The 14923-nt window shown below is 43.9% G+C and overlaps 1 long non-coding RNA gene across 1 annotated transcript in view; it reads right to left on the bottom strand.

The window, feature by feature from the left end:
• Nucleotides 1–14923, bottom strand: part of LOC146074375 (uncharacterized) — a 52050-nt gene that overhangs the window by 19842 nt on the left and 17285 nt on the right. The window contains exons 2-3 of the long non-coding RNA XR_014473418.1: nt 13905–14076; nt 10855–11075 (exon numbers count right to left, since the gene is read on the bottom strand). This is a non-coding gene — a long non-coding RNA (uncharacterized LOC146074375). The remainder of the gene's footprint in view (nt 1–10854; nt 11076–13904; nt 14077–14923) is intronic.

Here is a 14923-nt window from a genome sequence, read left to right as displayed (position 1 = left end):
TTTGGAAGCTTTGGGCTAAAAAAAACAGCCAGCAGTGTCATGCCACAGCTGTGGAACACTTTTTACATAACTTCCCCCAGCCAAAGGGAGAACTACAGGGACCAGCAAGCCTCCCATTCCAGGACTTGGAGAACCACAAGTCAAATCATGTGGGGCATTAATTGTAGTCCAACTACAGAACAAATACCCCAGGAACATACACACACACACACACACACACACACAAACACACAAGTACACAAACATACAAACACACGCACGCACCTGTAAAAATAAAACGTTAATACATACTACATACATTTATACACAGTTATCTATAGCGTCCAACATAGACTTGACCTCTTGTCCAGTAGAATCCGCATCGGTACTTGTGAACAGAAATCATACTCACCATCCCATCCAGAGAAAATTGCATCCTCTGCAGTCTAAGTAGCATGCATGGTTCAAAAAGTAATAAAGCTAATACCTTGCTCCAGCAGACTGAGGGAGGGGCAAATGTGTTGACACTTGCAGCCCCTCCCTGAAAATAATGGAATTCCCAGTGACGTAATTCACCGGCTCTACCCTCAGCTAATCGGGAGCTACTCACCTAATGGGCTTCTATGGAGCCACGCAGAACCTATGTTATAAGTTTAACATAGGCTTCTATTGTGGGAACTTCAGGGAGAAGGGCAGAGAGGGGGCACAGTGGACAGTAGCGGGCGGAGGGCTTCTGGGAGAATGGGGCGTGGGAGCGTCTCATGCGCACGTGCCCCATCCTGTCTGAGGGCAGCAGCTGGTTGCAGATGGCAAAAGAATCACATCTGTAGCTGCCTAAAATGAGATGTATTTTCAAAGGCAGCCTGGGAGCACCAGTTAACCTTCTGCAGCCACATCAGACCCAATTTGACAGCCTTACTCTGTAATGGGGCCTACACACGGAGTAATTTTGGGTCATTTTCTAAGCAATCTAACTAGATTGCTTAGAATATAACCCCAATTTGCTCCGTGTGTAGGGACCATAGCAATAGTGATGCACAGCCCCTCGCATCGCTATCGGCCATCAAGATTTACACTGTATGCAGTACTATAATCTATTCAGATCACCAGTGTTCTCACCTTTTAACACTGGCCCTGCCAGATCGCTCAGCACACAGCGCTGGTCATCGCTGTGTGCTGAGCAATCTCACTGAGCGATCTGAGTGATCTAGAACACATTGCTAAATGTGTCTGCCTGAGTAAAGTTGGTTTATTCTTAGTTGTGCATATCACAGCCAATCTCCATTCACATGAAATAGAAAACAATTGTGCTATTGACCCCTTTATATCTATAGTACATGATACAGTATTTGGCAGTGCCGTGCAGTAGACAATGTGGGTTATTCAGACATGATTGCTGTTGTGCGAATTCGCAAGCCAAATGACTGCACATGCATCTGGGTTGCAGCGACAAACATCAGCGACTTTTTATTTACCGGCCGCTTGCAGTTTGAATGATAGGAAAAATTTTGGTCCCAGGCTGCTGCTATTCGTGGTCACCAGCCAATAGCGGACACATTGATAAGCTTGTAAGAACAACAATCGGGCGCAACAACACTACATATGCTCCACTAGTCAATCTTTATACCAATTTTTGTTGGTTATATAAAATGTGCTATGGCTGCTCCCAAAGGCAATTCTGGAGATTGCCACTTGAAGATAGAAAATTTAATTAGGAGATGAAAATCAATTAGCTTTGTGTATATAAATATACTGAAATATATCTGACTCAAAAGAGAGCGTCACACATCTGAACAGTTATTTAAAAAAAATTCATATAAAGATTTTTTATATAAAAAAGAGAGAAAAACAATAAAAATACATATTTAAATTTTCTACATTGATAAGCTGATGGAGTCCCACATAACGTGCGCCTCCCTACTCACTTTAATCACCCAGAGTTGGCATCCTTGAAGGCTGGCAGCTTAGCTTCAGATAATCACAAAGATTTTATACAGCACCATTAGCTTTGATGGAAACAGATGCACTACATGCAATAGTAAGGACCTGCTGTAGTCTTATTGGATTTTAGGTTTGATTTTTTATTTAATATACTTCATTTATTTTCATCTATCCAATGGTTTTTTATATGAATACCAGCTGCTTGTTTATTGCAAGTGTGTTTTCAAGATGGATGATGTGTGTGGGAAATAGTAGCAAAGCCACTATATATTCGTAAGCAGTGGGACGCCCGTTTTAGGAATCTTACACATTAAAAGGAAATGTTTGCTGACATAAAAGAACAACATGTTATTAAAAAATGTTTGTGATCAACCAATGGAATATTTTCCCACCAAGCGATGTGGTTGATGCTGCGGCACTGGAACGTAGGCACAGCAGGTGCATGCTGTTTTTTTTAAACTAAACATATGAAGTTTTAAACATAATTTTTTTAAATAAAAAATGAATTCATCTACACAACATTAAAATATTTTTCCCCAGAACTAACATAATACAGAGAAATAAACAACTATTCATAAGGCAGACATAAACCATTACCATAACCAGATCCATATTTTATCAAGCTTATTAAATATTTTAGCTATTCATATAACCAGAGCTGGTGACAGAGGATTACACTTGCGGCATTGCTTGCTCCGGGAGCGGCGCCTGACATCACATGATGTTGGCGCCCGCCTCATATTCAGCGATCTGCTATAGAAATAAAAGTCAGTTTATATCTAAAGGGGAGAGAAATCATTCAGTGGTCAGCAACCATGTGTTCTTGTACACAATCCCTTGCATGCTAGCGAGGGGATGTGGGCGCGGTGGGGGGGGGAGGCGGACAATCGGCGAGCAGCGCTGACCTGTTCATTAGTGTGCAAATATACGCAGACTAACAAACAGGACCTTTTTTTTCTTTAATGTGCAAAACTTGTGATTTCATAACATTGCACTACTAAAGGAAGCCACAAAGGGGCGAAGACAGAGAGGATACAGACTGGAGCTAAAGATGCGCAGGGAGTAGACACAGGGTTGGGCTGAGTTGAGGGACTGTAGAATAAGAGAAGAGGGAGAAGAGGCTGAGAAAGACACAAGGGGTGGAGGCTGAGTGACACAGGGTCGAATAAGCTGGGAGACACAGGTGGGTGCCAATGGGAGTCCCAATGGGAAAAGACGGCGAGAAAGACATAATGTTGGAAGATGAGTGACACAGGGGAAGAAAAGGCTGGGAGACACAGGGCTAAATTTGGGAGACATAGGAGGGTGCTGCTAAGACACCCAGGGGAGACTAGGAGACACGGGGGCTGATGAGGCTTAAAAACAAATGGGTATGAGGTTGGGAGACAGATGGGAAGATGAGGCTGAGAGGCACAGAGCAAATATGGCGAGACACCAGAGGGAATGAGACTAAGGCATGATGGGTCTGCCTCATATGACAGAAAGGCAAGCGTCACCCCTGCATATACAGTATCCATTATTTCAACTAGTATTTTTGTATAACTTTTTTTAGCTTTCAGCAGTAGTGACTTCTAAGTGCATGGGGCCTAATGCAGATTTGATCGCAGTACAAATTTGTTCTCAAAATGGGCAAACCCATCTGCACTGCAGGTGGGGCAGATGTAACATGTGCAAATAATAAATAATACTTTACTTATGGGCTATTCCCCTATAAACATAAATTTTCAGGAGTTACCAGCAAATATTAAGTATTTCCGGAATATATACTATCTTAATATCTGCCACAGTCTCTCCATTTTCACCGGAAGCTGCATTGGTCTTTATATGAGGGCTGTTTTGTTGTCGGATTTAGTCAGGGCTGGGGTAAGACTTCTTCACACCCTAGGCAAAATGTCAAACTACTGCCCCACACTGCCACCAATATCCACATTCCAGCGCCTTAAATGATATAGAGGGGGAAAGAGAAGCTCCTCTCCCAGCGGGATGATTGATACGTTTCGGCAGCATTTAATTTCACATTTCCTATTGCTTACAAAAGTGGTGATAAAATATTACAATGATCAGGGCAGAAATAGAATACTTGAGAACAATGCCCCTTAGGGTAGTATGCCCAGGATAAAGTAAAAAATACAGTTTAGGAACTGGGATTGCTTAGTACATTCAACATGTCAAAAAACAATGGTAGATATTCCAATGCCCACAAATTATTCTATAGAGGTAGTTTGTGTGACAATATGTATTCAATACCTGGTGATATTTCCAATGGTCAGAAATTTTGGTTGTTTTTGCCTAGAATCAATTGAAGCTAGTCAATGTTTTTAAAGTTATTCCTACTTTCAAAAACATTCCAAAAATCAAAAAAGATGCGAAACATCGAATCCACGTCTTTTTAGTTGGAAACGCCCGCTAATTCAACAATTTAGCATCCAGTCGGACAATGCAGATTTGGCTATTTAAATAGTCAGATCTGTAGCAGCTTGCATAGGTCCTGGACAGTATTTCCGACAACTGGAATTATCGGTCAGGCTTACATTTCCCTAGAAAACTGAAATGACTGGCTATGATTGGTATACTGTATACATATAGGGGGTGATTCAGGTTGGTTTACAAAAGCAAACTCCTTCTTTAATGGACTAAACCATGTGCACTGCAGGTGGGGTTGATGTAACATGTGCAGAGAGAGTTCACATGGTTTTGTCCATTAAAGAAGGAGTTTGCTTTTGCAAACCAACCTGACCACAAACAAAGTATAAGAGTATGGTGTCTGCATGGAAAAAAACTCCAAATATTGTGCAGTGGAAAATAGTAAGGGATGTCTTAACTTAACTTGTTTGTTGGTATTTAGTTATCCTTGAACATAAAATGTATATGTTTTGTTAGTTAAATGTCATCTATTTCTTACTAGTACTGTACTGTACTGGATTATGCTAGAAGTCTTTTAAAATCTAAATAACTCAAATCTAAAAACATGTATTTGTGTTGAGCAGAAGTAAAATGACAAAAAAAGAATAGATTTGTGTTTATAAAAGATAATTCTGGTATGAATAAAATCATGTCGGCACATGGGAATGTAGATACTCAACGCAGCTTCAATAAACCTCCTGATTTATATTTTTATTGCTGGTAAGCTGAGATAAGACCCCAGCATCAGCAGTGGATAGGAATGAATATTGGAAGCCCACCATCAAATGATGGCTGGGCTTCCGACACTCAAATCTTTTGATGCAATGGTCACTGACCATCACATCAAAACAATTAGATAAAAAAAAATGTATTTGATTGGCACATGTGCAAAAAAAAGTATTTTTTGCACATGCCCGAACACCTTCAGTGTGGCCATACATGAACAGAAGTACTGCACGGTGGCTGGCTGGCGGGCGTGACAATTGGAACACCATCGAATGTTTACCATTCAATGGTGACAAACATTGGAATGCCGCCATCAAATGGAAAAACTATACATCCACACAGGTGGACGGAGGCGGGAGGGAGGAAAAAGCCCCAGGTAACCAGCAGGTACATAGCGACCAGACACAACTGGCCCCAACGGACAGAGACCAAATGAGGGGGGGGGGGATGTTTTGAATTACCTACAGCAAAGAGGTACGGGGGCGGGACTAGTTTGTTGTCCAGGGCCCTGACAAACCTTAATCCAGCACCTGCTTTCAGCAGTGACCAGTGATATAGCTTTCCATTACTTAATGCAAGGGTCTTTTACTACAAACCTCTGTGCAGATATGCTTGCTCCCAGAGTGCCTGGTTTAGTTGCAGTCATGTGATACCTACACCGTTGTCCCTAAGTAGTGTAGTATTCTGGTGTACAGTATATCAGCATTGTACACATCTTACTCCACCCTCAATCCAATATGAAAGTATCTCATACAAGTTCAGTATAAATAGTATTCTCAGATCCCAAACATTTTATTTGAGGTTTTTAGAATTGTTCCGTGAAGAACGTTGATATCTGACCAGTGCCGTGTATTTATGCATGTTCGATGATATCTCCACAACAAATGGGAAAACAAAGACACACATATAAGTTCATACTGCCCTCCACAGCCCTCTCATTCACATCAAGTACTATCTCTTCCCTCCTTCTCCCCATCCAGGGTATCCATGCTTCAGATCTACAGTGTCCAGGTAGACAATCAAAAGGTTGACAACCATTGATCGACATTTATAAGGTCGACATGGTCGAAAGGTCGACATGGTCAAAAGGTCGACTTGAAAAAGGTTAAGTTTAGGTCGACATTAGTTTTTCATGATTTAAAAAAAAGAAAACGACTTTTTCATACTTTATTATCCGTATAGGCATAGAGTTAGATTCTAATAGTATTCCGAGCGCGGTGAGGTATGGCGAGCGTAGGGGATGCGGTACACTTATACGCTGCCCATGCCAACCTGTGTCGACATGATCATTTAAATATAATAAAAAGTCATATATATTATGTGAGGAGTAATGATTGCATAGTGTACTGGCACCCCCACCCCTTACTATATTTGAAAGATTCTATCATGAACATGTATAGCTGTCAGTGTTTCTACTATAGGCAGCAATAGAAGATACTATTGTACTGCTCAAGGTTGCCAGTGAAACCTCAAGTTACCGTATAAACTTTTTGGTTCTATTGTGAAACATGTGCTATTTTTATGTGAGTGAAAAGCTCCGTTTGCTACATTGTGTTTTCTTAAAGTGTTGTTTAGAAAATGAAAGGAAACAGCTGATTCACCGCTGTAGGCCACATTACACATTTGCCGTTTGCACTAAGTTTTCTATTTATGTTTTTTGTTGTAACGGAAACCAGCCAAAACCACATTCCTCAGCCTTTTCCTAAAATAACAGAGGTAAATTATTATTGTTTTTTTATTTCACTGCAGGTCAATGTTTTGGTCTCAGTTTTGCAGTCTTTCTTTAGCTAAAATGTATATAGCAGACTTAATTTACTGCATAAACTGGAGGCCTGTACGGGTAGATGGCAACTCTTTACTCTCAAATGGGCCTAATTTAGGACCTGAATGCAGGGCAAATCAGTGCTGTACTGCAGGTGGGGCAGATGTAACATGTGCACAGAGAGTTAGATTTAGGTGGGTTGTGTTCAAACTGAAATCTCAATTGCAGTGTAAGAATTTATTCAGTTACCATGCACAGAAACAAAATAACTCACCGAAATATAACTCTCTCTGCACATATTACATCTGCCCCACCTGCAGTGCACATGCTTTTGTCCATTTTCTGAACAAATTTGCCCTGTAATCAGGTCTGAATTAGGCCCCATGTGTCTACAAATTACAGTTCTAGTGCACCTACAGTAGGTATACAGGAGAGCAAATGTATAATATAAAAGTATAACCATCAAATCGGCCGGTCTTCTTCGCTACACCGCAAGCATACAGTATGTGTCCGCTTACACCTCAGATCAAAAGCACCCGTACAGGGGACAAATCGTTTGATGTTTGCTCACCATCTAATTACTTTTCTTCTGTTCGCAGCAGAAAATTAGCCCAGGACTTTCTTTGCTGCTGCACGGTGTGTACAGTATGCCCAGGCCCCAATCTCTCAGAACTATGGTGGCTGGAAAGCAGGGGCGGAAAAAGGTCTGTGGGGGCCCTGGACAACAAAAATGTGGGGGCCCCACAGACAACCCCCCCCCCCCCTACAGACAGCCACAGGAGCTGATTGACTGGATGTTTATGTCTCTTTATCACCCTTGCATTTATCTCTTGTGAAGACTTAATACATCTGCCCCAATATTATGTAAATATAATGTTTCTGTGCCACCTCATCACCTACAAGAATAGTTAATAACTGATTAGTTTTCACCTTTAAAGGACCACACTGCTGCTGCTGCTGCTGCTGCTGCTGCTGGAAGAGCAGTTGTTGGCAGTGGAGGCTGGTGGTCCCTGCTTTGTACAAGAGGATGCTCCGGAGTCTGCTCCCAATTCAGGAGTGAAGGTAGGACCCGTGCTGCTGCTGCTGCCTCATGGAGGCACGGGGCACCACTGTCTTTGGTGCTCTAGGCACCCTAAATTCTTAATCCAGCTCTGTGCAAAACTTAGCAACCCCACAATTCCGGTCTTATTGCGAGTGGGCAAATCACTAAACATCATGAAAGAGCATTTGCACAACATACTTGCACTTTTATGGTACTTCATTTAACCTTCATGCCCCTAATGGAATGTGGTTGCACTGTATACTCCAATGCACCAGTCAAATAATGAACCCATATGGTCTCTTTTTGTAGATGTTTATGCAGTTATTCGAAGATATTGAAGTCAAGCATCATATTAACAGACATGTAAACTAAATAGTTAAATCTGTTTGTGAAACCACTTTACTGCGTTTCCTGGAAAGAAATGTTAATGTGGGTGGAGAAGGAAGCGAGGATTTAGAAAAAGTAGGTTACAAGCTCTGGCATCTGTTAGGTACATCACTTGTAGCGTGTCCATTTACTGAATGGCTTTTTCTGATTTGAAGGGAAATGTACGTTTAGTAGCGTATAAGTAGCCACTGATCAGCGCACTGTAGTCTGTTGTTGTGATCTGGTGAGTCTGCTCCATTACTACTAGCTTATTATGACTTTATTACTACTAGTCTACTCCATTATTACTAGCTTTTAGTCACAGGGCATACTCTTGGAAAAACTAAATTTGGCTAGCTCTCACCATTGTGTTTAAGAACAGACTGAAAGCAAACAAGTATCTTCCTTCCTTTGTGCAGTGAAGGCTGGGATGTATTTTTAATAAAATTCAGGGTACTTGTTTCCTAGCACGGCCACAAAGATCTTGATCGTGGGCATCGTGAGGAAAAATCGGGGGCATCGCGGCCATCGCAAGCACTAAAAAATCGGGTGCGATGGCCGCGACGCGATGCCCGCGATTTCCCCATAGGGAACAATGTTAAATGCCTCAATTTAGCCGCGATGCCCCCGATTTCCCATAGGAAACAATGTTAAATGGGTAAATTTACCCAAATCATCATAGGGAACAATGTTAAATGGGCCATAAACCCCCCAAAACACCCCTGAACAGTGAAATGTCCCCCCAAAAGTATTTTACACCACCCCACGATCAACGCGAACCTGAAGCGTGGCGAGCGCAGCGAGCCCGCGAGGGGCGGCGGTACGCGTCCTCCGACCTTTTCATCCGACCTTTTCATACCCCCACTATCCACGTCGGCGTGGAGTTGAGAATAGAATAGTGTGGCGAGCGCAGCGAGCCACCGAGCCGGAAGCGTGGCGAGGGGACGCGGATACCTGTGAAGCCCGCGAAGGGACGCGTTTACCTGTGAAGGTATCCGCGTCCGCTCGCCACGCTTCGGGCTCGGTGGCTCGCTGCGCTTGCCACACTATTCTATTCTCAACTCCACGCCGACGTGGATAGTGGGGGTATGAAAAGGTCGGAGGACGCGTACCGCCGCCCCTCGCGGGCTCGCTGCGCTCGCCACGCTTCGGGTTCGCTTTGATCGTGGGGTGGCGTAAAGTACTTTTGGGGGGACATTTCACTGTTCTGGGGTGTTTTTGGGGCTTTCTGGCCCATTTACCATTGTTCCCTATGATGATTTGGTGAAATTGAGGTATTTAACATTGTTCCCTATGACAAATCGGGGGCATCGCGGGTACATTGAGCCATTTAACATTGTTTCCTATGGGGAAATCGTGGCCATCGCGTCTGGACCATTTAAGCCTTTTTTTTGCCGCATACGACGCGACCGACGCAATTTTTACTGTTTTCAATGCATTTCAATGGGAAAATCGGGGGCATTGCGTCGGTCGCGTCGTATACCACTAAAAATGACACCCGATGCCCGCGATTGTGGCCGTGCTAGGAAACAAGTACCAAATTCAGTATTGGAAGTCTTTTTATACCATATACTGTATATTATAACAGCAAGAGTCTAGTAAACAATAGAACATCTACTTTACATGTAATGAGTACTGCATTGGTATGCTAATTCAATTGGTTTTGGTTGATACAGTAGATCTACGCTGACTAGATAGTCAATAGGTCTAGCCTAAAAGGTCGACATGCAATAGGTCAACAGGGTCACGTTGATGGGGTCAAAAGGTCAACATGAAAGAGTCACACATGCATTAGGTCGACAGGGTCAAAATGTCGACAAGAAAAAGGTAGGCACAGGAAAAGGTTGACATGAGTTATTCATAATATTTTCTTTTAAAACAGGCTTGTTCTTACTTCGCCATCAATGTCGGCAGAGAGGGAGAATATAATAGTGTGCAGAGTGTAGTGAGGCACTGAGACTGAAGCATGGCTAAATGGAGGTCCATGTTGACAGTTGTTGACATTGACACCAAAAAATTTGAAAAACTCATGTTGACCTTTTTCAGGTGCCTACCTTTTTCTTGTTGACATTTTGACCCTGTCAACCTTTTGGGGTAGACCTATTGACTGTCTATCTAATAATCCACACCCACTTCAAATTACACCCTTTTTCAAGAATTTATCATGCAGTTTTACTAACCATCAATGCAGATACTTTCTTAGGGGCACATGCTGATTGTTGGAAGAGACATGTTGCTTAGCTTGCAGAGTTGTTGTCCAGAACATGTGTCAGGCTTAGAAAGGGTAGCAAGTGCACCTCCTTTAATTCTGGAGACAACAGTAGTACAGTATATGTATTTGTGCAGTAGGTATAGATGCACAGTGATAGAAGTAGTATATGGCTACATAAATGCAGTACATATTGCAGGGTAGCTGGATGGCCGATAGACTAGGTCAACACCATATGGTCGACATGGCAAAAGGATTGACACAAGGTAATGTTGACATGGCTATGGTCGACACATGAAACGTTCAAGCAGTGGCACTCGACAGGATTTAAATGGTGTCAAAACAGGTTTATTTTCCAACGTTTCGGGGCTCCAAAACTGCCCCTTTTTCAAGGTGTACAAACAGTGAGTAAGAATGAGGTCCTACCTTAAATACCTGTAGGAGTTTTAGTGCATTACGATCGCAGGTCGGGAGCGCCTACCCAGTTTCTGACGTCACGTCTGGGGGAGTGTGTGCTGGGACGCGTCCCCGTCGGCATAGTAACCAGTTTAGTGGGGAGTGTTAGACGCGCTGACAGGCTGATCGAGTCAGCGCCTGGAGTTGCTAGGGAACCCGGTACCCTCCGTCATCGCCGTGGCGCTCCGTGCCTGAGAAAAACAAAGTGAGACAAAGTGAAAGTATTATACAGATACACTGTACCAAATGCAAAGTTTGTGACCATATCTAGGTGCACTTTAAAACAGTAACCGATGTCTGCACCCTGACCATCATAGAATATCAATACGCTGTGATAATTGTGCAATCCAATATGAGGGGAATGCATGTTCCCTGACTGACGAAGTTGGGGCATATATACGCCAGCAGTGCCGATTAACCTACTGTATATTCTAGTATCTGTGGCCAATCTGTACTAGTTGATGGATTGCTTCAATAAGTAGGGTCTGTGTTGTTGGCCCTGCGCTATTAATAGGTCTAGGGTGGTATGGCTTTATAGTGTTAGAAGACGCTGTGGTCCGGCACTCCTTTACAACAATGTGCAGCTTTCAACGGTGCCTTCACAGCTTTGGGACAAAGCAGGATAGGGAAGGGTAGGTGCGGCACTCGTTTTCCAAATAAGAGTTGACAAGGCGTATCGTTTCAATCAACGTTTCAGTGCTCTTTTAATCGGTACTATCGTCAGGATAAAATTTATCCTGACGATAGTGCCGATTAAAAGAGCACTGAAACGTTGATTGAAACGATACAGACTTGTCAACTCTTATTTGGAAAACAAGTGCTGCACCTACCCTTCTATATATATATATATATATATATATATATATATATATATATATATATATATATAGTGCTCGAAGTGGAAATTTGAAAGTGGGGGTATGGAAAAAGGAAAAAGGGGTGTGTGGCCACTGAAAAGGGGGCATGTCTTTAAGTGTAGCGTACCACACCACATACCCCTTATACACCACACTAGTAGGACCCCTTATACTAGCTAATACTAGTGCCCCTTACACATTGTGCCACGTGGTATGAGCCGAAATTCAAGGACAGCAAGGACAAACGGACAGGGGGCCTTATTCTAGTTCACTCTTTGAGGCAAATTCCTTCTTAGCTTAGCAAAACCATGTGCACTGCAGGGGGGCAGATGTAACATGTGCAGAGAGATTTAGCTTTGGGTGAGTTATTTTGTTTCTGTGCAGGGAAAATACTGACTGCTTTATTTTTACACTGCAATATAGATCTCACTTTGAAGAAAAACCCCACCCAAATGTAATTCTCTCTGCACATGTTACATCTGCCCCACCTGCAGTGCACATGGCTTTGTCCAGCTAAGAAGGAATTTGCCTCTGAGTGAACTAGAATAAGGCCCAGGGAGAGTGACAGCGGGAACACAGAGAGAGTGACAGCGGGGACAAGAAGAGAGCGACATATGTATATTGGGCATCACGGTGTGTGGCAAATGTATAATCGGCATCACGGTGTGTGGCATATGTATAATGAGCCCATTATACATAGGTCACACACCGTGATGCCCATTATCCATATGCCACACACGTGATTTCCATTATACATATGCCGCACACCGCAATGCCTTTGTGTCTGGCAGCTTTACTCTTCCCCGTATGGGGTGTCCTCTTGTCCAGATACACTACCCGCTCCCCTGGAACTCCTGGTGGGGGTTATGGGGCCCCTAACTACAAGAGGGATTCACCAGAGTCCTGCTGACACTGATAACCACCAGGCTGGGGTCTTGGTGTGTGGGGAATGCACTGCTGTGGCCTTACTGGGTGTGCGGCTTGCTGGCACTGTTCAGGGGTGAGAGTGGGCGAGTGGGCACTACGTGGTGGGGTATACCTGGATGCTGCATCAAGTTGCAGGCTCCTGCCCGTCACGAACTCCCGCTCCGGGTCATGCTGCCGTTCCCCACCTCGCCGTCTGCTGCCTCAGTAGCTGGGCACATACGTGGGCGGTCTACACTGGTTCTCTGATGTCCGCCAGAGAGGGCAAACTAGTGCAGGCACCACCTCACTCAGTTGCCCCTCCGGTCACTTGGCTGCCGCTGGCTGGGAGGGTGTCTCTGGTCCCTGTCTCCATCACCGCCGGCTCACCTCTCCCCCGGCGTGTAGGACATATCAGCCCGCCGACGCACACTCTCCGCTCTCCTTCCTCTGCTTCAGAGATGTCTCCGCCTATGCCCCCCACCCTAAGCCTTCGGCCAGAAGAAACAATTTCACTTGAAACCTGCTCCCTCCTTCTTCAGCACAGTCACACAGCTCACCCACAGTGACAGCGGAGTGAACCAGGTCCCCGGCACGGAGGACATCCGGGTCACCCTTCGGCCAGCAGAAACATTTTCTCTGAATACCTGCTGCTCCCTCCCTCCTTCTTCAGCACAGCCGCGCAGCTCAGCCGCAGTGACAGCGGAGTGAGCCGGGTCCCAGGCACGGAGGTCATCTGGGTCACCCTGCTGACCTCCACGCTGGGGACCTGGCTCACTCCGCTGTCACTGCGGGTGAGCTGCGCGGCTGTGCTGAAGAAGGAGGGAGGGAGCAGCAGGTATTCAGAGAAATTGTTTCTAGCTAGTGGCGGGCAGTAACCTAACTGCACATCCACCCCACCCCCGGCGCCTGCTTTCTCCGATCAGTCATTGGCCGGGCCGCTCAGGAAAGATATGCGGCTGCCAGGCTTCCTTTTTTTTTTTTTAACCCCCATATGAAAGTGGCGGTATGGCATACCGTCCCATACCGCCCCACTTCGACCACTATATATATATATATATATATATATATATATATATATATATATATATATATATATATATATATATATATATATATATATATATATATATAGTAAACGCAATGTGCGGCACTCATAGCAAATGAGACAATGTCAGTCAATCAGCTTATAGCATGTCAACGTTTCATTCACGATGGAATTTCATCAGGATACAGCAACACAATACCAAAAGATCTTACCTTATATCCCCACCCGGTGTCACATTCTGCCGGTTCCCCACGGCGTACATCCATGCTGGGCGGGATCCGATGACGTCACCCCGTCAAAGCCTGATGATCAGTGGGCGCACATCAGTGACGCTATCACGCCGGGATCCGCATACAGCATCCCGTTACCATGGAGATGCAGCATCTGTGATAAGATTAAAAACAAATACAAAGACCTTAGGAACCGATTTAATGTTGCTTTCTCTGGACGCAGAGAAAGCCTTTGATAGGCTTAACTGGACATACATGAGGGCGGTACTGGAAAAATTCGGATTGACAGAACGTATTCTGACATCTATTATGGCCCTATACTCCGCACCCTCAGCGAAGGTTTTCAGCAATGGGTTTTTGTCTGAAGCATTTTGTATAACGAATGGAACAAGACAGGGATGTCCCCTTTCCCCAATAATCTTTGTCATGTCTATTGAACCCTTAGCTAGAAAAATAAGAGCAGAGCAAGCTTTTCCGGGTTTAAAGATCGGGCAAAGGGAAAATAAGCTATGCCTATATGCAGACGATGTCCTGCTTTTTGTGACAGATCCCCATCACTCTCTGGCAAGTTTACATAATATCTTAGATGAATATAGAGAAATATCATACTATAAGTTAAATACAGCAAAATCAGAAGCTCTACCGATCAATATATCAGAGAGGGAAATAGATGCTCTGAAGGCCGTATACCATTACCAGTGGAAGACTAAATCCATTGCATATCTGGGCATAGATATCTCTCCCAATTCTAAATCAATATTTGAACAAAACTGGCCAAATATGATAAAAAAAATAGAGGCCCTTACTAAATCATGGATATCATACGAAGTCTCATGGCTGGGTAGACTGTCGGCATTTAAGATGATGGTACTCCCAAAACTGATGTATCTCTTTCGGACAATTCCCTATGCTGTCCCGCGCCAGTACATGGCAAAATGCCAGGCAGTAATGATGAATTATATATGGAAGGGCCACCCACCTAGATTAGCAAAATCACGTAT

Source organism: Crinia signifera, chromosome 4, assembly GCF_055691185.1.
Source record: "Crinia signifera chromosome 4, ASM5569118v1, whole genome shotgun sequence".
NCBI lineage: Eukaryota > Metazoa > Chordata > Amphibia > Anura > Myobatrachidae > Crinia > Crinia signifera.
The sequence above is the reverse complement of the archived record's forward strand: the minus strand, read 5'-3'. Positions and strand labels throughout refer to the sequence as shown.